The sequence below is a fragment of the Delphinapterus leucas genome, chromosome 4 (genome assembly GCF_059928025.1).
Source record: "Delphinapterus leucas isolate spDelLeu-1000000601 "Yukka" chromosome 4, BTC_Dleu_Yukka2, whole genome shotgun sequence".
In the NCBI taxonomy this organism is placed as follows: Eukaryota; Metazoa; Chordata; class Mammalia; order Artiodactyla; family Monodontidae; genus Delphinapterus; species Delphinapterus leucas.
This window is the reverse complement of record NC_143132.1, coordinates 24,299,447-24,323,448: the sequence shown is the minus strand read 5'-3', so window position 1 is coordinate 24,323,448 and position 24,002 is coordinate 24,299,447. Positions and strand designations below refer to the sequence as shown.

At 34.3% G+C, this 24,002-nt stretch overlaps 1 pseudogene; it reads right to left on the bottom strand.

Annotated features, from left to right (window-relative positions):
- Positions 1-932: 932 nt before the first annotated feature.
- The window catches only part of LOC111174916 (ubiquitin-conjugating enzyme E2 J2 pseudogene), a 57,518-nt pseudogene continuing 34,448 nt past the window's right edge, over positions 933-24,002 (bottom strand).

The following is a 24,002-nucleotide window of genomic DNA, read 5'->3' as shown; positions in this document are numbered from 1 at the left end:
CTGCGGCCTCTCCTAAAAGTTCACAACAAATGTCCTTAGCAGCAGGCAGGATCAACTCTTCACCAATAGTAAAGGTCTTCTTAGCTTTAGCAATGTGGTTAGCCACTAAGAATGATGCTCTCAGTGCAGACACGTTTGATGAAGTGGTGGCCTTCAGTAATTGCTTCTGTTCTTCGTGTTCACGTTTTTTCTTTTGAAAAACTCCAAAGGCTTGTCTTTTAATGCAGGGTGCTTGGTCTCCACATGGCAAAGCAGTTTTGAAGGTTTCATGGCTTCGTTGGATAGCTGGTTGCCACATATTATACAAAGTGGGCTTGGAGAATGTCAATCACTGGTTGCAATGAACTCATAATTAAATAGGACTCAGTATTTTCTTTTAAATGCAGCTTCCTTTTTTGTTGGCAGTCTTAGAGTCTTCTGCTGCCTCGTCATTGGGTCTTTCCCCCTTTTTAAAGAAGCTCTCCAGCGACATTTGTTTTGTACTCATTTTGTCTGGGGTTAGCTTGTTCGCTTACCAAAACTGTGACTGAGACAAGTGCGTAGTGCGGGAAAGAGGCGTGGATGGAAAATAATCGGTGGGCCACGCACGGACTAAAATAAGTGTCGGATTCTGACTTACAGCCTGCCACCGGATGCAGCTGTACAGTTGAAGTACACCAACTCACTTGCCACTATAAAGCCTGCCACCAGATGCAGCTTAATTGTCACTTGCCACTCACTGACAGGGTTTTGATATGCGTCTGCAAGCAATTGATTTATTACGGTCTCTGTGCAGTCAAACCTTTCTGCTAATGATATTCTGTATTTGCAGCTGCTTCCCAGCGCTAGCGTCACCCCGTCAGCTCCACCGCAGATCATCAGGCATTAGATTCTCATAAGGAGCACGCAACCTAGATCCCCCGCATGCGCAGATCACAGAAGGGTTCTCGCTCCTATGAGAATCTAATGCCCCCGCTGATCTGACGGGTGGTGGAGCTCAGGCGGTAATGCAAGCTATGGGCAGTGGCTGTAAATACAGATAGAGCTTCGTTCACTTGCCCGACACTCACCTCCTGCTGTGTCCCAATTCTTGGCCCTGGGGTTGGGGACTCCTGCTCTAGAGAGGTATAGGGAATGAAAATCTGGCTCAATAACATCTGGAACATTAAAGTACTTATTAGGAAAGAAGATTTTTGGTGTAATGGTTTTTACTTTCAGTTTCAGTAGCATTATATTAGAAAGATATTATATCAGACTTCAGGTATCCTCTTCAGACGTGGATTGGTTTGATGGGAATTCCTTTCTACCTATTGCCTGAAATTTAAAATGGATGGGATAATGGTTTTCTAGATGGAGTTTAGTTTTAACTGTAGTAGGGAAATAAAACTGGGGTAGATTGGAACCTAGAAGAAATTTTTCCTTTTTTGTGCTTTGAAGCTTCTCTTTTAAACACACTTTCTATGTTGAGAAAGGAATACTTTTCTCTGTTTTAAGAGGCAGCCATGAGGCAAGGGCCAGATTGAATTTGCTTCCTCACAGTCATTTTTATGAATTCCCCAGAGGTAGAAGCCAGGTAAGACCTAGTAGAATGATCAGTCTAATAGCTAATGGTTATTGGGCATTTAATATTTGTCAGACAGTACACTGTTCTAAACACTTGATACGCATTAAATAATATATTTAGTACTGCAACTCTATAAGGTAGGCACTACTAATATCCTCCTTGCGTGGATAAGGAAAATTAGGAACAGCTTGTTTAAGTAACTTGTTCAAACGTACCCAGCTGGTAACTGGTGGTGCTAAGATTCGAGCCTACAGGCTGGCTCCTAATCTAAGTTATTAACCAGTGAATGCACTACTATCTTTCAGGATGAAGAAAGTATCAGTAACTTTGATTGTTGGGGAAGAAGAAATTTTCATTCTACCTCTCTTGAGTTCTTGTGGCTGGACTAGTAATAAAATTGACACAAGACAGATTAACAGGAGAAAAATAGACTTAAATAAATGATACAAATAACAGTTGAATTCAAGTTCACTTAGACGAAACAGATTAATTTACTTGTATAATAAGGAAAACATTAGTCCTAAAGCCTAGAGAATGAGAAGCATAATCTTTGTCTTTTAAAAAAATGTCATTACTATTTCAAGTCCTCATTTTACTGGAGTATTGAAATCTTAATTTGCCTAAAATCACTATTCCCAGTTTCCTTAGGGCTCTCTTTTAGGGCCAGCATAGCTTTGCTCTCCATTGCATTGCTTTTTTAATCTGATAGCTTTTCAGTTGCCCCTCGTCCTCTGGAGGACATGGGATTTACTGTGATCACTGAGGTCAGGATGTGGTGCAGGAAACCACCATCTCTCTAAGGTTGCATATCTACATGTCATCTCTGTCCCCTTCCCCAACCTACTACTCCTCTGAATCGTCCCTTCTCCCGTCAGATGTGGAGAGGATGGTGAGAGAGAGGAGAGCACACTGGGAGGCCTTGCTCTTATTGATCATTTACCTTTCCACATCTTTTTAAAAAGTTTTTTGTTGTTGTTCTGAAAGAATCTAGACCTCTGAAGAGCAAAATCCAGGCTACACCTGATTTTTCCCTCTTTAATATCTTGTCACATCATTTCTCTGAAAAAGGAAGCTCAGAATAGCCTAATGGAGATCAACAATGGAAACTAAATACTGGAGAAGGATAATTGTTAATGTTTCAAAATATACTTTTCTGTCACACACATTTGTTACAGTTTGAAAATCAAAGCAGCAGATTAAAGAACAAATAAACAAAACCATGCCAAGATGGTCTGAGAAAAATATGGATGTTCTATTTTTTTTTTCTTGTGGACTATTTTTAAAGTCTTTATTGAATTTGTTACAATATTGCTTCTGTTTTATGTTTTGGTTTTTTGGCCGCAAGTCATGTGGGATCTTAACTTCCCGACCAGGGATTGAACCTGCACCCCCTGCATTGGAAGGCGAAGTCTTAACTACTGCACTGCCAGGGAAGTCCCCTGGATGTTCTATTTTAGAGAAAGAAATATATAAGAAATAAGTCTTAGAGTCACTGAATACACCATCTTGTTGACACTGGATATGGTATAGGGAATAAACTGTTCAAAATCACTACAAATTATTCTCTTAGAAGATTAGGTGTGGGATAAAGATCAGAAAAGTAGAAATTTTCTGTAAAATCTGTATGTACTAACACAAGAAAGTTTTCATAAAACATTAAATTAAAAACAAATTAAAAGAGGTTGAAAAACAATATAAATTTATCTCACTTTTATGTTAGTGAAGTATTTTGCTATATAAGTTGTGAATTTTATTTTTAAAGAAAAAGTATTAGCGATGTGAGTTTTAAAACTTTATGTAAAAACTTGCTAATGAGATAAAAAGAGTTAACACATGAAATCTAGTATAAATGTCGGCCCTGATCTATACCTTTGAGGTTATTAAGACTTTCTTACATAATATATTTGTAAGCATTTAATAAATATAAAATATTTTAGTACCTATAAAACTCCCTTAATCACTCCTGGCTAGACACACCTGGCTAGGTACCTTAGAGAATAGAGGAGAGTAGGAGTAGTCATGTAAGTTTTATAGTCTTTTGTTTTGGGTACCTCCTGGGTCTTTAATTTTTTATTAGCCTTTTACAATGAATCATTCAATGAAGCTGTTTTGGAATCTTGAAGCCTTTTGACAGCTTCTGCATGCCAATTAAAATAGGTATACCATTCTGTTAGATTTGGAAGCCCTTGCTTTTAAGTATACTTCTTAAATGAACAATCTTGTCTAATTGGAACATTCCCATAGTGGCTACTGTAATTCTAGGTTATTTTAGTAAGACTTTGTCATTTCTGTAGATACCTGCAGCTTCCACACCACAGTTCTGAAAGTGCACAGAAAGTGGTGCACTCAGTTCTTTGAAACTTGAGGATTCCATTTCTTTAGCTAAGCCTTGGGCCTCTTGGAGCCAAATGAATACCTAAGAGGGATGTGCTGCTGGATGGCGGTTTTGTGGGATTTTGCAGTGTACCTCCTTGCACAGACATTTTCGTGAGGTTGGCAGGTGACCTAGTGTGAAACTAACCTGCTCTGTGACCAACTTATCCTAGCAAGAGAGTCTTAGCATTAGATGGTGAGTGCTCTAACAGCTTTTAAGTGCTTGATCCCTGCCCATCAATTTTGTGGCTTTGGTTTGCGAGATTCCCATTAGCAGTAGGTTGAAATATATACCTCCAAAGCTTTAAGAATCACTGTTTCATGGCTTGAACTTTGGTGTATTTCCCATTATTTATATGACAATCTACATTAAAAACTATTAGAAATTTAGCTAATTGGTCTGTTACATGTATAGAGGTGCTCCTATAAAGTTACTCCTATCATCTGGTGCTTTTAATTGAAACTACAAACGGTAGTGAATCAGCATTTCTTTTAGACTAATGGTGGGGCTTCCAGACTAAGAAAATAATTTCCAAGAGGGACTTGCAAAGTCCATTCAGGCATAAAGAAATCTAACAGCTATATATTTACAATTTATTCTCTGAGAAATGTGTATATTTGCAAATTTGTATCTACTATCCATCTGAAAAAAGTAATTTATCTATATTGTGCATACAAGACTGTATCTCGCAGAATTAAAGCACTTTCCAAAGTCTGATAGCTCAGTGACGTCAGATAGTTAATATAATTTATCCTATACTCCACTGATAAACTGGGGGCTCAAATATAAGAACTGGAGTGCAAATTCAATAAGAGACTACTAATTTTCTTCCTCTTTGCGGTAAAGTTTGTTACTACTAAAAGATAAGTTTGAACTGCATGTACGTTTTCTTATTTTCCCAGTACTACCCTCTTTTTCATGTTTCTTCCTAGAATAGTTGACAGACTCTGAAGAACTACCCATCCAGTATCCAGGTCATTTTCTTAGAAACATTCTAAGAAAAAAAAGAATAGGTGTCTCAGGTGAGAAATATATTCCTTTCTCATTGGGAGTGCCTCCCCTTTTTATCATATTAGATAAGAAATAGTTCCTTGCCATTTTTAAGAAATTGCTTAGTGCAGTTCCACTAAGACCTGTATTTATGCAGGGTTTGGATCTCAGACAGCTTTCTTCAGACTCTCATGCTCTTCCCTTAACAGTCTGGCTGGCACTGTATACTTCTGCCACAAACAAGGGTTCTCAAGACTCTTGCTCTGCCACAATCTCCCTTCTGAGCAATTGGCAGTGGCCACAGAAGAGTTAATGATATATAAAAACAGCCTTTAATTATGAAACTTCCAGAGATTTTAAACTGCTTTGTCTCCCCACACTTGGCTTATTCGAATTCATTAAAATTCCAGCTGAAAAGAAAAGGAAATATAGAAATACACAGAACCTTCACAGTTTAAGACAAAACCATATGTTGATTTTAATTCATGGAATAAAATAGAGTAGAATTAATGTGTAATTTGCCTTAAATTATTAAGCCTTTCTATATGTCTTCACAGTATGTGTGGTATAAACTTGTTACTTTTTCAGTGAAAATACATTTGATTGTATCTTATAAGGCAAAACATTTCTTTGAAATGTATAAATCTCTAAGAAATCAAACATGAGTTAGCAGTTTTGTAGCTAACAGAAAGTTTGTTTTATGTATTACTGTTCTTATTGTACTGTTAGTTGATTCTGTTCTCTTAAGCAAACTTCATAAATTCTGTGAGTTTTATCTCAAGGAAAATAATTTATTTCGTCAGTGTTTAAAAAGATATTATTAGATTTGCTCTTTTCTTTTCATTTCCTTGTATAAGTAGGTAAGAGATGTGTTACAAAACTGTTGTGTAATAAAACAGTCACCCTTATCCATTCTTATGAAAGGAAGAACTCTCTTCAGGAATTCCATTGTCATATCTTTAAATGCTTAACATTATCCCTTCCAAATGTTGCTAATCAATTTGGAGATGTATGAAAAATAATTAGTTCAGATATCAAGCATTGGTGGATTTCTATTAAACCAATAGGAACTTAGAGGATATAAGTATCTTGTCCTAAATGTGCAAATATGCCTCTCTTTCACCTTTAGCCTTCTCTGGATTATTAGCGGTAATATTAATATTATTGTTAAGGATGAGTGTTAGATGCTATTAGTGATATGTTTTATGTTTATATGCTTATATTATTCTCTTAAATTGTAATGCTGTTACTATCAGCTTGTAGTGGCAAGAGTGGCATCTCAGTTACTGCAGAGTTGTATCTAAACATGGATAATAAAGTAGAGTATAAGGTAAATAGGTTGCTATTCTTCAATGTGTTTAAAGCATTAGTTAATAAACACAAAAATTTTAATGCAGCTCAGGTTCCTTTTATGAGTAGTCCCCTGAAGTAAACAATAACAAAAAGTTACATGGATGGCAATTGACAATAGTAATTATAATACTATTAAATACAGTTAAAAATTTCTACCACATTCATGATTTTATTTACTACATTTTGGATAATAAGTTCAGTTGATTGAGAATTACATTATGAAAGTAAACAGTCCTAGTTTTTCCATAATTGGAATTAATTTTGTCTTGTTGTCTTGATAGCTCATTGAAAACATGAGACCAGAAATTAAGTGTACATAAGAAAGAACAGAATAAACATGAGGAGGCCACTTTTTTCTCTACCATGTTAGTTTCGAAAAGTCATACCATGTTTTCCTTCACTGTATTTGCTCTACGTTTGTTCTTCACTGTATTTGCTCTATCTGTTCTGTGGTGATTGGTTTACTCTTTATTGGTGGACTACTTAGACTTTGTCTACCTGGCGTAGAGAACTCTGGGAACATTATTAGTGGAAGAGCTGGATACTGTAGATAATTGAGTGCCCTTCAGAATGTGTCTGAAATACCTCATTGAAGAATCCTGGGCCCCACCTCACATTTTCTGAGTAAGCATTTACAGTGATGCATTTTTTAACAAGAAGCAAGAAAATTATTTTAGATATATGTGTCTAATACTGGGTGCCTGGTGTACAATGAGCTGAGAGCAAGCTGGGGATGGATCAAGATGATAAATAGACATGGATAAGCTAACAAGGGATGTGTGGCTGTGATCTTATTTCTTTGGCGACAAGAGAGCACATGTTACTTGTGTCCTTAGAATTTTAAGAGTAATTCTAAATAGTGCATTTGAGATCATTCAAGGATACTGAAATCCCAAAAAAATCAATGTTGGCCCCTCATAGTTTAGACAGTTACATAGAACAAGGTGCTATTAAATGGCTAAATCCTTCATCTAATTTCCATTTGCAAATAAATAGAGATTTTGTTTGAAGAAATACTAGAATATGACATTTAGGAAACTACACAGTGACCATCTATTACAACTAGTAGAGGGGAAAACAAATCACAAAGTAGGTATGTGGCTAGAAAATATGTTAAAAATTTTTAAAAATTGAACAGATACAATAGCTACAGAATTTAAGAGAGATTTCTTTTGCATGTACTGATTGAGCTTGGTTAAAAAGATAATTTAGAAAAGTGATTGGGCTGTTTTCTGTAATTTATTGTGAAGAAATATTACAACGGTTATCATTATTTTTCTTTATGATCATAATTAGTAGCCACATAATATATGAGAAAAATAAATGCAATAAGAAATACAGATGAAAATATTACAGAATGACATTTTATAAGATAAAGTCTATCTTTAGAAAATATATATGTAAAGAGAGAACTTTTTGAGAGGAAATACTGAGTTGAAGTTGGAATTTGAGAGTGGGAGCACTGATCTATGATAAAGGAGAGGACGGCACAAAAAAGTTACATTTAAAAGAAACTGGAAAAGACATGCAGATTTTGATGAGAGAGAATTAGACCTCAATGGGGTGAGATAAAGAAAAAACAAAAAGAAAAAGGCATAGTTTTAGACTGGTTTTCATGTTTTTAAATATCCCGAGAGCAGATAAACCTATTATCACAGGATGAATCTGACCAAGTGGAGTTAAGGTCTGTAAAAAAATTATACTATAACACTACTGTCTATAATGATGGCATTTTAATCTGAAAAACTACAGACAACTGGTGTGACCTGTATCACACGATTAAGGAAAATGTAAGGAACTAGGGGAGTAGAGGATGAGTCAGAAAAAAAGGTAAGGAAATAAGAAAAAAATAATTTGAGTTGTGTGTAAAATAGTAACCTTGCCCAGACTACTCCAAAGCTTTGCATCCCTGAATAAACGGTATTTTTATGATAATTTTCATGTCAAACTTTCTTGATTCAGAGCACCTTAGTGTTTCGGTAATTTTTTCACATGTCTCGTGGGCAAAAAACAAAATTATAACTGAAAGACATTAGGTAACTTAAACACTGTAATATGCATAGTTTCAAAAAATATCACTGTGATTCTCTCAAAAATTTAAAATAGCCTGTGACTCTTCTGTGACGTCCTAGGGTGCCTTGGCACATAGTTTGAGAACCATGTGCGCAGTTACTTAATCTGGTAGTCGTCTATACATGTCGGCTTACCTATTTTATTCATTAATATTGATGTCTCAAACAGATCATTGGTTGTAGCCCTCTGTGATTTGACCAAAGTTTGGAGCAATCCGGTAACTTGCCTTTTTTGAACTCTTGCTCTACTGAGTGTTTCAGCCTTAACACAGTAGTGGATTCATGATTATGGCCAAACCTTTAGGATATCCAGAGTTGATGATATGAAGTAATTTACAAGGAGATAAAATGTTACAGAAAATGTTCATGACACTCATGTAATTCTTTGTTTTATAAGAGATACATGTTTGGATATAAGATGTAACATGAAAAGAACACCTTAAACCTACATGGTGTTGCACTTTGTGATTGCATTTTCTCATTTAATTCTTTAATTATTCAAAGAAGGTTACATTGTTCCAATTTTTCAGATAAGGAAACTAGCTTAGAGAGGCTATGAAAACCTTGTAAAGTAAGACAGGTGATATGAGATTTACATCAAACTTTTCTGATTCCAAATTTCATAAGTTTTCTTTCCAAGTATAAACACACACACAGACACACATATAGTATATGTGTTAGTGTTATAAACAGTAAAGGTTAAGGTTAAGAATATGGTAACAAATTCTTTACAGAAATTTTGAAATTTCAGAAGGAACAGATAAGGTTATAAATTAAAGGAAAATATCAATAATTATATAATTATATGTGTATGTGGATAGATATAGATAGAGATAGTTAGATGGTAGGTAAATAGATAGATGATTGATAAATTATGGATAAATGAGGAATGAGAGGGAGAGAGACTTCTTCTTGTTCCTGGAATGTTTTCTCTGCTATTGTTATAAAATTAGTATTATCGGAATGTTCATTTCCATAGCCTGACAATATGGTTCTAAGGTTTATTATAGAAAGAAAAATTAGGTTTTTAATAACTTCATGAGTTCTGAGGTGAGAGGCAGAAAAATAAGGAGAACATAAAAATCTCCAAGTTAACCCTTTAATCCCTTACTCTGAGAGTGTAAGAAAGTCTAAACCAGGGGCTTCCCTGGTGGCACAGTGGTTGAGAGTCTGCCTGCCGATGCAGGGGACACGGGTTCGTGCTCCGGTCCGGGAAGATCCCACATGCCGCGGAGCGGCTGGGCCCGTGAGCCATGGCCGCTGAGCCTGCGCGTCCGGAGCCTGTGCTCCGCAACGGGAGAGGCCACAACAGTGAGAGGCCCGCGTACCGCAAAAAAAAAAAAAAAGAAAGCCTAAACTAGAGAAAGCAGTTGCTCCCTGTGTTCCATTTTCTCCCAAGGGACAGGGCTCCAGTGGAGAGTCCGGTAAATCAACACAGACATGAGGTTGTCTCACTGTTGAGGGAGCCCCAAATAAAAGGCTGTGGCAGTTTTACAGCCAGGACCCTGAGTTGAGAGAAGGCAGGGGAGTAGGACTAGAACTAGAAACAGGGTTTTCTCTCATTCCCTTTTCCCCTCCCCCAACCCCAGGAGCTTTTGGCGAAGGCAAGGCACCTAAAGTGGACCTCAGATAAAGAGATTTAGGAGTGAAGGCCGTTGGGCTAGGAATGCAGATTTGTGAAGAGCACCACTGTGACTGGTGGGGAGGAGGTGGGGGAGAGGGGGGGTTCTGAGTCCTAGACCACAACTTCCTTCAAAGACTGCAAGGCATTAGCTGTTCACCAGGTCACTGTGGGGAGGGCAGCTTTCCCCCATTGGGGCCTGCCAGGAAAGGACTTTTTGTAATTGCCTAGTCAGGCCTGAAAAACTACACATTGATTTTTAACTAGGAGCCCAGCCTCCTCCAGAGGAGAAGCAGCAAATATGTATCGATAGTTCCAGAAACTTTTAGTGATAGAAGTTACAGCTCTTAACAGTGCTTTGCACCCATCTGGGTGAGACAACCAAGATATATGGAGCACTATGCACATGTTATCTCACTTAATCCTCACAAGAATTGGTGAAATTGATGTTATTAGACTTACTTTGGTAACGAGGAAGCTAGAACTGAGAGATTAAGGAATTTCACCAATTCTATATAGTTCTTTCTACTACATAATGAAAAAGGAGAAGCTTTTTTCTATGTAAAGATATTATTAATATTCAAAGGATACACTGTTACATGACTTTCTATTATTTCTTTTCAGTAGATGTGTTTTTTTTTAATAAAACCGATGTAGAAAACTATATTGAGTTTTAAATTCTCAAGTGACCACAGTTATCAATATTTGTGTTGAGTTTTGCTTTTCATAAATTGTCTAATAACTTCTTTGCAAATACAAATGCAGAAATAAGCTATATTATTTAATTTTTACTTTTATTTTAAATAGTTTTAAAACTTTGTTTTTCAAATACACAATTAAAATGCAGTTTGAATTTATGACTGTTAGACAGTAGGATCCCAACAGTAGGATCGTTGTCCCATTGTGATTTAATGTAGAGTCTGTTTTTCTCCTTCTAATGTATAAGACTTACTATGTCATATACCAAATGTCCATTTGTGCCTGAATCTACTTAGAGGCATTTTATAATTAAATATAAAAATAAAGACTGAATAGCTATATGTAAAATTATTGATAGTAATTGTTTCTGGTAAGAAAAGAATATAAAAGTTTGAGAGATTCAAGCAAAGTGGACATAAATTTTACCTGTAAAGATTGATCTGTTAATAGTTGAAGAGAGATAATGGAAACGTTATGAGTTAATACTGGATGGTTGTTTCACAGTTGTTGGAAACATTATTCTCCATACATTCCTGTGTCATTTTTTTCACTATAAAATACTTTGTAATAAAATCTTAGTATTTAATTTTCCTTTGTGTCATAATGGGAAAAATTTTTGGCTCTTTACTAATAAGGAGGTTTTATACAATAATAATTGCATTACTAAATTGAACTTGAGTGATTTCTATTAAATACATTCCTGAAAATGACTTCCAACTTCCAGTAACTGCTTTTGCTATTTGCTTCATCTTAGGAGTGAACTTAATAAGTAGGCAGGACTCAGAAACCATCTATATGGTGCTATTTTTTGGGCACCAGGAAGGCAAATTACCCAAAATTTATACCCTGCAGCATGTTTTGGTTTCTGAACTCAATTAGTTGAGATGTATTCCTGTGTTTCTCAGACCCTTTTCTGTCTTCTGAAACACTTTCAGGATGCAAATAGCCCTCAGATTGTAAACTCTGAAACCACAGCATTTACTTAAAAAAAAAAAAAAAAACTGATTTAATTCAGAATTCTTACTTTTCCAATTATGATAACTGAATGTAAGTAATGTAACTAGTGACTGTATCTAGATCAAACCCAAGACTCCTGATTCTCAGTCTGGACCTCTTGTTTTACAGTATATCAGTTTCTACCAGATATAGCCAAAGGTTTTATACATTTTTCTGCAGGAACATCTCTTTTACATGATTCTCTCTCTAAAATCTACAAATCAACTCTCCTTGAATAGAAATAAAATAATGGAAATGAAACACAAATTTGTTTTAAATGTATTTTGCATTCTTCTGCATGCTCTTACAATATCAAGGAGATATATATATATCATATATATTATAAGATATATATCTTATAATATCAAGAAGAAGGCTCACACAAGCATCTCTTTGACTTCTTAACCATCTTCTATTTCCTTTCAATAAAATCTACAAAACAAAACAAAAAACAAGAAAATAATTTTTTATTTATTAAAAGGTGTTAAAATAACAGAAAACCGATGATGCAATTATTTGCTATTTATCATTCATTTGCTAAGAAACAGCAAATAAATTTATCCCTTAAATGTGGTACATATTTCAGTTCCTCTTCACTTCAAACTTCCTATTTATTTAGTAATCTTATATGATAAAAATAAGATATGTTACATAACAAAAATCCTTATGTATGTTTAGCAGCCACTAATGACTTCAGAATAAAGTGTCTTACAGTTTCAAGAGGGCATTTTTCCTTTTCTACATCATCCTGGGCTTAAGATTCATGACTATGGTTGTCTACCGTGGTTCCTGATAACACCTCACCCCACTGCCTCATTCAAAAATGTCTGTCTCATGTCTTATTGCTTACAAGACATTAACCACTGATATTTATTTCCTCTTTCATATGAATTTTCTATTGATAATATATTTTTACAATCAGGTTTCCAAGCAATTTTCACAAGTCTTCCCCATTACTTACTTAATATCTTGTAGTGGCTGGTACAGTCAACCTTCATTTATTATGGCATCTTGGTGCTTTCAATCTACATTCCTCATGCTTCTCACTCTACAGGTGACAAAGAGATCATATCTTGCACATATGATTCATTTGTGGGGAGAATGTGTTGGGACCTGATCTGAGACCACATGTCTGAGGCAGCAGGGTAGACACTGGAAAGAGAAGGAATGACACAAAGTTGTGATTCTGCTATCTCAGATTGAATCTTGCTTTAAACTTTACTCTTACTCCTTCTACAGAAGACTCAATTCTCTCCTCCACTGTGTATCCATTTCACTTTGTGTTTATCTCTGATTCAAAATTTGACATTGTATCATAATTCATGGTTTGAGTGTCTGTCCTAGTAAACGTTTAGCTCACTAAGCAAATAGTGTTATTAATTTTTATATTTTCACCGCCCAAGAAGGTGTATAGCATAAAGCATAGGCTCAATAAGTATGTTGAAAGAAAGAATGAAAAAAATGGAATTATATTAAATTAATTTTTATGTAGTAAAAAATCATTAATTTGAATGATAGAACGAAAGTGCAGCATCCATCTGAGGATCAGCAAATCTTAGGGTGTTCAGGTTGAGAATGCCTAGAAAATGCAAGTGTGTGTAGAAATTAAAAATGAGTCAAACACTAAAAAATTGTGTATGTTTACATATTTTTAAGTAGAAATATTGTTCAAGTGACAGTTTCTGTGCCAAGAATCATTAGCAAAAGAAATGGATGGCTGAATTAATAGATGAACCTTTGAGATTATATATATCAGGTATGGAAAGGAAAAGAAGCTTTAGAATATTACCTCAGTTTGCAGTTTTTAGTGAATTCTTCATGCTAAGTGAATTTAACAGTACAATTTGGTATGTTGTATTATTAATGATCCTAGAAAATAACATTTTGGCTTTAAAAAGTTAACAGTGTAGAAAGAATAGTACCAATTACAGACATAATATATAGTGAGAATCTATTTTCTGAAAGTCAGCTTTTTGCATTGAAATCAAGACTGTGAATTATAAATATAAGTGCATCTAAAATGCATTAACTGTGATTTCTTTTTAAGGGCATAATTCTATATATTTAAATATTAAATACTTTTTTTGATTTTTATCCATCTGCTGTTGCTTCATTTTTTTTCTTCACTCAATTTTCTAGTTAGATTGTTGTTAGTATTTTGATAAGAAACACTGAACTGAGTATAATCTTTCTTAAAGTAAATATGATTTTACTTCAGCTCCAATAAGAATGCTGAAAACTGAATAGGTATATCTAAATCCTTTAAGGGAACTCATTCAATGTGAAATTGAATAGATGTTCTGATAACTAACAAAACATATCCTCTCAGAAACTGAATTCAGTGTATCCAGACTTGAACCTCTTCTCCAAATCTTCATCCCTGTCAATGGCAAGAGTATTTATCTGATACCATATAGACCTTATTCTAGAAAACTATTTTATTCCTTCTTTTCTTTTTCTTGCATATCTGAGTCTCAGTTTCCTTATCTGAAGTAATAAGATACTAGAAATAAAGCACTGTATAAAACCGACTAACATCATTTGCATGTGGTAGATATTGATAAATGTCAGTCTTCAATATCAATATCACTTTCACCATCATCAGCTAGAACCTTCCTATTCAACACATGTCCATTTGCACAGACCGATTTGTCCAGCTTATTTTAATTTCCTGTCTGGATTTTTGCTACTACATATGAGTTAATAAACTCTTACATCTGTCTTTTTCATTTTCATTGTACATCAACTTTACAAGACAATATGTCTCTCACTTTTATATGTTTTATATTTATATCATATAAGTCAGAAACCTAGCAGCAAAATCTAAATTTATAAACCTGACATTAAACACCTTGCATTAATTCACCCACCATACCTACATTATCTTTTTTTATTCACAAAATTATTTTACCTTATTTTAATTGGAATTTACTTAGAAACTACTCTGAGATTGTTAAAACCTGATATAGTTTACATTGAAATTGGAAATGAAAATATTATGACTAGAAATCAATTTGCCAATGCTTAGTAAAACTGAAAATTTGAACATCTGCATTTTACCTAAACCACTCCTAGGAAATGTGTTCTTGGCTATTCATTGGAGAATTGTTTGTAATAGGAAATAAATATGGATATATTCATACAATTACAGGTTATAAGGAAATATCACCATGTAGTATCTATACTGCAGCATTGTTTTGGGAAGTGCCTTGGAAGCTGCAGTGAGCTGCAGAATTGGTGTCCACCCCCCCCCCAAATTCATATGTTGAAACCCTAAACCTAATGTGACAGTATTTGGAGGTGGGACCTTTGGGAAATGAGTTAGGTCACGAAGGTGGAGCTTTCATGAATAGTATTAATACCCTTACAAGAAAAGGCCAGAGAGCTAGCTAGCTTTTTCTGCTATGTGAGGATACAAGGAGAAGTCAGCTGTCTGCAACCCAGAAGAGGGCTTTCATTAGAACCTGACCATGCTGGCGCTCTAATCTTGGACTTTCAGCCTCCAGAGCTGTGAAAATTAAATTTCTGTATATAAGCCACTCAGAATATAGTTATATTATTTTAATAATCCAAAATGACTATGTGAGGGATATAAGCAAACATAGTGTAGAGTCACCTACTCTGTGAGTCTGACTTTAGGATTATTGGAATGGAAAGAAAGAATTCCCACAGTAGATTAGAGTAGATTAGGAAGTAGCAGAAGTTGGATGGTCTTAGTGGCAACACGAAGATTAAAGAGCCTATGACAGTTCATGGGTAAATTTTCTGGGCACTAGGGAAGGCATCAGACAAGTAGATATACCATGAGCAGTCAGGGTACCTTGTATCAAATGAAGAAGTAAGATAAAGTGCCAATTTTAGACACTCAAGGATTTATTCTTCAAACCTACAACCTGCCATGACAATAGTGCTACTTACTTCTTTTTCCAGTCCTACTGTACATCAGATACTATCATGGAAGAAAGTTGTTGATACATGGTAACATATCGTATATAGTTGATATCATGATAAATAACAGAATTTATTAAATAATATATAAAAGTAATGAGCAAATTTAAAAATAATGATAATATCACAAATTGCTAAAATTTATTGAGAGTTGTTGCAGACTGAATATTTGTGTCCACCCCCCCCCAGCTTTGTTTGTTGAAAACTAATTACCAATGTGATGGTTTTAGAAGGTGGCTTTTAGGAAGTCATTAGTTTATGAGAACAGAGCCCTCATGAAGGTGTTAGTGCCCTTATAAAAGAGACCCCAGAGGGATCCCTTGAGGGATCTGCCATATGAGGTTAAAGTGAAAAGATGGACATCTAGGAAACGAGCTCTCACCAGATACCAAAACTGCCCACACATTGATCTTGGACTTTGCAGCCTCCAGAACTATGAGAAATACATTTATGTAAATCATTTATAAGTTACTCAGTTTATGGTATTTTTGTTATAGCAGCCCAAACTGACTACGGTGAGGGTTTACTATGTGTCAAACACTGTTCTTGTCTCATTTATTGAAATCAATACATTCAGTCCTCAAAACAACCATAAGAGAAAGGTATTCTAAAAATTACTATTTTACAGGTGAGATAATGGAGGTTTAGAAAAGTTGAACAATTTTTCCAAGATAATACAACTTGGTGGTGGTGGATTTAACCTGTAATTTCAAATCTGTCTGCCTTGAGACCATGGATTTAAATATGATTCAAATCAAATTTCTATGTAATTCTACTTTCAGAAGCTATATATTTTTATGTATTTACTTATAAGTATTTATGTGTATATGTTTTGTGTCACTTAAATTCAAAATAATGGTAATAATGATATTTGATTGTTTCATAAACAGTGAAGTGACAGAGGTTAAGGAATAGCAAATTAGAGAAGATGGGGGGATAGCATCAGATGAGTTCAAAACCATCCAGATGTCTAAAGAAAAATTGAGTACCAGTACTCTCCTTGCTTCTAACTTTCTACTCACATCAGGGATTTTTATATATGTTAATGAGATGTACTTAAATTTTACATATGGATATTTGAAATGAGAATAGCAGTATTTGATGTACTTCTTGATTTTGAGATATCTGATGTTACTATACCTTATATATAATTTAACTTAAATCTTTTTAATCTTTATGAGGTTGGTTATTTAATTTTTTTAGTTTTTTGTTTGTTTTCCTGCTAGATTAACTGTGAATGAATTGTCTATTCTGCCTAAAATATATCTTCTTATGTGTTCAGGTCTACTCTGTGGGTCCACGTTTGAAACAGTTTACTTGTTTCTGGGGCAATGAGCACTTATCTCATGCCAAAGCCCTACCTATATATTGGCGCCCGGCTTGTTCAGACTTACCGAAAAGTCTCAGTCAGTCCTCATCCCTAGTTTGTAAATGTTTTCTTGTTTATTTACTTCTTAGTCTAAGCATATGAACCTAGCAGTGTAATCTGTTTGCCTGTGTTTGTTCGTTCCATTAAACTGCCTTTTAAGGGCAAGGAGCAAATAAAAACTGTAAATCTCAAACCACTTGTTTCAATGTCAGGCACCTGAGAATGCACGATAAATGTGAGTGGACGACAAATAGTGGAGAGTCAAGAAGCATAAATAAAGACAAGGAGAGTGGAAATCTAGTACCACGCAACTCTTAGGCAACTTGTCTTGCCCTGAAAAACCTTTAGAGATAAGGTCAAAACATCACCAAGTTTTGCGTAGATAAGCTCTATCCTATCCACTCTCCCTTTTACAGAGCAGGGAGCATAATGCTTAGTATTGACTTTACTCTGATGATTGCTTAACAAGCACAGTTTTGCTTAAGTGACCGATGAGACAAATGACCTGCCAAAGTGGCAATAGGAGAAAAAAAAAAAAAGTATCCACTGTAAAGGTAAAACAATTAGAATGAAATATACTGACCAGGCTTTGCCAGTGTTGACTTGCTGAGTCAAACTTTAAGTATGTCTTTTCTTAATAGGAGGAGGAAAATGAATTACATATGGATATAGGCATAGCTTTGTAGAGCATCTGTTTGATTTCTGAATTTGGTTCCAAAATAATTATACTGAGTATTCTTGCATAGTGAGATTGCAATCATTTACCTTATATGGCATGATCATCATTATGTTATTAAAAGTTCTGCCTTACTGAAACATTTTTTAAAAATTAAGAAAAATAGTCTCTGTATTAGACAAAAGAACAGTTATGTTTTTGCCCCAGAGTGATATTTGGGCATTTAAATCTATTTTTTTCTTAACAAATGTGACACACACAGCAGTGTCACTAACTCTGGTGACATACAAAAGCATTTGAGAAAGTTTCCATTCTCTATAAGGAATAATCTTCAGTTATCTGAGTGTTTTCATATCAAGCTGTCCTTCACTACATCTTATTATATCCTGGAAACACATGTGAAAAGTGACTAAAGTACCGTATTCTTTTGCCTGGGATTTTTATACCATTTCAGTTTTATCTTGTGCTATCATTAAACCCTCTTTTCTATAAAGGCTCAAACTAAAATTGAAAAATAATTAAAGTCCAAGTTCAGCTTACTTGGGTGATTAAATAAATTACATGGCTAGAAAGAAAATGACTAAAGTAAAGGATAACTGCAAAACTTAGCCCAATGTGGAAGATTTATATTAGCAGTAGTCTCTACATTTTCTGAATTTCATTTTCAAACTTTAAAGTTCAAGTTGGTATTATCCATTATTTCATCCATGATGCCTTTAAACATTTATTAATTTTAACCTACAGCCAGCTAACTTATGACCTGCAACTACTGAAATGACTTTTAGGGAAATTTAATATTTACTTTGGAAAGTGCACAAGAGCAGGTTCAAATAAGAATACGGTTGATATTTTTCATTGTTTGGTATTATCAAAATTAATTGGGCTCAATCAAATTACCTTGATAATTGAGAAGAGCTAAAGTAGGTGCCAGTGTTTGTTACCTGTAGTTTCCATTACTTACGGAAAGTTCTATGGTATGCCTGGCCAGAAAGAACATCCTGGTTACACAGAAAACAGAATGTGAAATTCAGGAGTTATAATTATTTAAAAAATAGTAATAATAATTGGACTTCCATGCTAAGGACAGGGGATAAGCAATGCAACTGTCCAGTACTTCATTTGACAAATAAGCATTTTTAATTACCGTGCACCTGGCAATGGGCAAAAGAGAGACAGTGAGATTCGTGATCGGAAGAAGGAAACAAGTAAAACAAAAACAAGTAAACTGAGAAAAGAATGAGAAATTAAATGTTACAGTATTGAACTCATGAATGCAGGGCTTTCTTTCAGAGTTGAGTTGTACTGTGTGTAGTGTGGAATAATGTTAAAAGAACAGAAATGGGTTGAAAATCAGTCATGTCGATTACGATTACTCGTTTTCCCAGTTTACTAACTCACCTTCATTTTTTCCCTCTTTCTTTGTTGCGAGTAGTTGGAGAGCATTTTCATTTGCAGAAAAAGAGATGATCAACATTAGAATAACCAATATGAGTTAATTATTATGTGTGTCAGGCAATCCGATATTCCTGTGATATGTTCAAACTGAGAGGGCAATGGGCAAATGCAATAGCCAGGAGACTTAAGTCAAGAAAGTTCACTCCCCTCATCTCTCTTTACTGACAGCTCACTGATTTCCTTTTTTTTTTTTTTCATGAAACCAGGTGGAAATATTAGCAAAAACTATGGAAAAGTACAAATTTTTCACTTCTTTTCAAACAAAAATAGTTATTTTGGTTTTATCATATGTATAGAGCACTAGTCAGAACCACAATATCATAAGATGGTAGTCAACTTTGGGTCAGTCAGCAGGAAAGGAGTAAAGCTCCTGTTACTTCAGGAAATGACAGTTCATTTCTTCTGTCTGTAGCCACTGAAATGGTGGAAAGCAAACATAAAAATGCTTCTCACATGAGAATGTCATCTATTAGTATGTTAAAAAACATTTGAATGTGTTTATATAAGAAAAACATACATAGCACCTGCATACAGACACACCTATGCACACACCACAGCTCTGTACAAATTCCTGTAAATTGCACAGCAAAATATCTTCAGATGATTTTTTCTTTCCTTTTGTGCCCTTATAAAATAAACTGCACTTCCAGTTGCTCGCTACTTCCCCACTTCTTGGTGATTTAAAACAAAAACAAAACTATATATATATGGAATATATATATATATATATATTCACAAACGTGAAAGCATAGTAAAACAAACCTTATAGGATAACACATACAGTGAACTGAAGTAGCTGGTAGACGTTTGAGTTGTGTGCATTTTTATTTTCCTACACAGTTTGGTTCAGCTGAGTGCAATTTTCTGTCTTCACCTACTTATTTCTCACCAGTTAAATCATGCATAATCAAGCACAGGATTCCCATTGCATTCAGAGTTTTCACTAATATATCAATCATGTGGGAAAAAAAATTGTGGTTTCAAAAAGAGCATTTTTGTCAAACTGACTGTATTTGTGTATCTCGATTCCTTCCATGTAGCCTCAAGTATTGCATTTCTAAAGCAATTCTCAGCTTAGTACATTTCTTATTTGCTTTTGAAATTCTCTTATTCATAACTTTTATGAAAGGTGGGAATTAATGGTGATGGAGACAGAATGAGAGAGAGATGGTTCTGAAATAATTACTACAAATATTTCATTGTTCATGAAGCCTCTATGCATGCAGTTGAAAATCTTCCTTCATTCTTGAATGCAGTTTACAACATTAAATTATTATAATAAATGTATGAGCAGCTCCTAGTTGGCAACATCCAGTTATTTAGAATTTAGGCAAAACACAAACACACACACACACGCACGCATGCAGTAAAAGTCAGCATCCTTCCTAAAAGTATTCTCCATGAGGCAAGTTCCTGGGTGACCCCCAAAATGTCCTTGATGTCAACAACCACAGATGATGAATCTCCACTTTGAAGTCACTTCTGACAATGTCCATGGAAAAGGTTTAGGGTGTTGACCCAAAGGTTATTGGACCACTTCAAGCATGTTAGAGATTGAAAGCAGAAATACATTTTAAAAAGATTAAAATGAGGAAAGAAAAATAAAGAAAAATAGCAAAAAGAGAATGGTGTACTGTTATAAATCTGAGGTCTCAGAAGTAGAGACTTATAGAGTACCTCAAACTCAAAACTATTTGCATAATGATACTGAGACATTATTCACACTCATTATCTCAAGAGAAAAAATAAGGTTTTCTAGAGGTTCTGCATGACTTGTGACATTTCAAAGTTAAAGTGGAATAGATTTGATAATCCGATTGTTTGCTATTAAGCCAGACGATGTGAAAATGTAAAGTGATGTCACTCTGTTCATGAATATTTGTATTGGGAAATATAATAATTTGCATATATATACATTATTTATATTAACATGTAATAATTGTATTACTATTATTTGTTAAAGTAATATGTAAATATTTTATAAATTTTAATTTTTATATGGTAAATAGTGATAAACATAATCCATATAAAAAGTTATTCTATGCCTTCAAATTTTTAAAAATTAAAAATTTTCTTGACCCACAAGTTTGATAAACAATGTTATTAATTAATCTAAAAAGTCTATTGTAGAAAATAAATAGCTAGAAAAATACTTTTGACACAAAATTTCTAAAGGTAATTTGATTAATGTCTATATCATAAAGTTTATAATCTCATAAAGTGATCTATTTAGTAATGATGGGTGGATATTTCCTGCTTTTTATTTTAAAATGTACCTGTTCTGTGTCACAATTAAAATGAATTTCTCTAAAACTAAATGATAAAATCACGCAGAAATTATTATCTGTTGCTATTGTTAAATACGTCAAATCAAACTGCTGGGTTCATAAACAATTTTAACTTTATCAAATAAGGAAACACTGAATTTAAATGAAAACTTCACAAAAGCAAAGCACTTTAAAATCTGAAGTGATAACACATATGGGTCACATTCTGAAAAATAAGATGTGTTAATTAAAGAACCACTAGTTGTTTAAAAACAACAATGGCTTCTCCCCTGAATTTCAGACTCATATATCCAACTATCCACTTAACTTCTCATGTTGTTCTTTCCTAGGCATCCTTAACTTGACATGGACAAAATAAAGCTCTTTGCTTTTTCACAAACCTGGATGACCTCTGTGTAAAACAATCTAAATTTTACCACCATGAACTGAGTAGCTCAGGGAAAAAAAATTCAGATGACAAGCTAGATTTGGCCTACAGGCTGCAGTATGCCAACTTTTCTATCTCCTAATGTTATATGATCTCAAAAACCACCCCCCAAAATGGAGGATCTGAATTATTAATCCATTATCACTAAGTAAATTCCATAGAAGAAGTAACAAGTGTTTTGGAAGTTGTGTTTCTGGTTGTTTTTGAATCATCTTTTGTTTGTGCAGATACTGTAATCAATCAGTTCTTTGTTTTACTTGGTTTGTTTGAGTTGTTATATATCGGTTTGTTTGTTTTATTGGAGGCATTCATGGAAGTGATATCGCCTGAGTTCTTTAATTCTTGAGAACATTTTCATTTGATTACTGTATGAATGAGGATACAAATTGAGTAAAAAATCCTCTGGCATTTTAAAGGCTTCAGAAAGGAGCTAAAATCAGAGGTATTTCACTCTATTGATCCTTTCAATCTTGCTAAGCACTTGTGGACTTGATTTGGTCCATTGAACTTTCAAACCAAAAACTTTGGTTTAGTTGATGTTTTTCCTCCAGGATTTTGCTTTGAACAATTATCTCCAATATAAGATTAAATTCTCCTGTTGTTAACTTCTCTGATCTGCCACCCCCTTTCACACCTCCAAAACTGGGCTGGTTAGTCTACCAATCAGTGATTCTAACAGAAAACTCTTGGCTCTTGCTTTATAGTAGATGAGCACAATTTGTCTCATTGGCTTTCTCTACTCTTCTTAGAAGTTCTGAGTATGGTCCTTTGATAAGATATAATAAAATAAAATAAAGAATTATAATCTACAGATCTTAATGTGTTCTGACATTGAATGTTATTTTTGAGAACTCTGAAGCTAGCATTTTACTTCATGGGTAATCCACCTATGAAGGTGATTTTATTTTCTTTCCCTATGCAGATGAGCAATATCAGTTCTTTAGAATTGTTATTAATATGTGTATCTTTTTAAAAAGTATAATTGAGTGTTCCCTATGAATGTTTAATTCAGTCTTCCTTTCAAGAGTGTTTTCTTTTAATATTTCTTCAGTATAAATTTTCTTATATTTGTAATCATTTCTTCTTCAGGGACAGCACTCCTTTTTCTCTTTTGTTTCTTTCCCATATCATATCTTTCAGCTTCTTTCAAATCAGTTTTTATTTACCTTTTTCTGTATTTTGATTTATACAGTTTTCTGTCAGATTACTGATTTTGTTACCAGTCAGCTTTTGTCTCATCTTTTTGTTGCTTCTAATTAAAGTTAGTTTCTGTAATGGAAATTTGTTGTCTTCTATATTATCTTTCTTTCTTTAGCTCTATCAGTTACTTTGCACTACCTCTGTACTTTTATGCACTCATCTTTATTTTTGATATCATTTGACCAGCATAAATTTCTTTGAGACCGTGTACAAAATAGGAATGATAGCTAATATTTATTGAACACATGCACTATTTCATCAAACATAAATGAAACCATTTCACTATTCTTGGAAAGTTTCTTTTTCTTTCTTTCTTTCTTTTGTTGCACAGAGTCTCAAGTTGCAGTAGGCAGGCTCATTAATTGTGGCATGCAAACTCTTAGTTGCAGCATGCATGTGGGATCTAGTTCCCTGACCAGGGATGGAACCCAGGGCCCCTGCCTCTGGGAGCACAGAGTCTTAACCACTGTGCCACAAGGGAAGTCCCTCTTGGACAGTTTCTGATTCATAAATATTAAGAGTATATCTGGGATTTAATAACAAATACAATTATATACTAGCTACTCTGTTAGAAAATTTATTTGTCTCATTCAATTCGTAACACTGCTCTGAAATACTTATTTTATGTATATAGATGAGGAAACTAGGAATTATATAGTTGAAGAAAAATAATAAAAATTACAGTAAAGACATGGAAGATGAGGTGCTAGATGTTAAAGCACATGATGGCTAATCTTCTTAGGTGGGAGAGAAAGTAACTCTCCTTCTCCAGCCTGTCCAGAAGCTGGTATAATCATGTTCTAAAGAAGTCAAGTCTCAGCTTTACAGGTCTGTGAGATACTTATATCTGCTTAGAAAAAATCAATTCTAATGTCAAAAGATGCTGAAGAATGTTGAAGAATAATAAAGGTATTTTCAGTATCTCAAAAGTGAAAAGACCTAGGTATATGATTCCCATGTGCCTCTGTGTTAGGAACAGTGAAGACCAGAA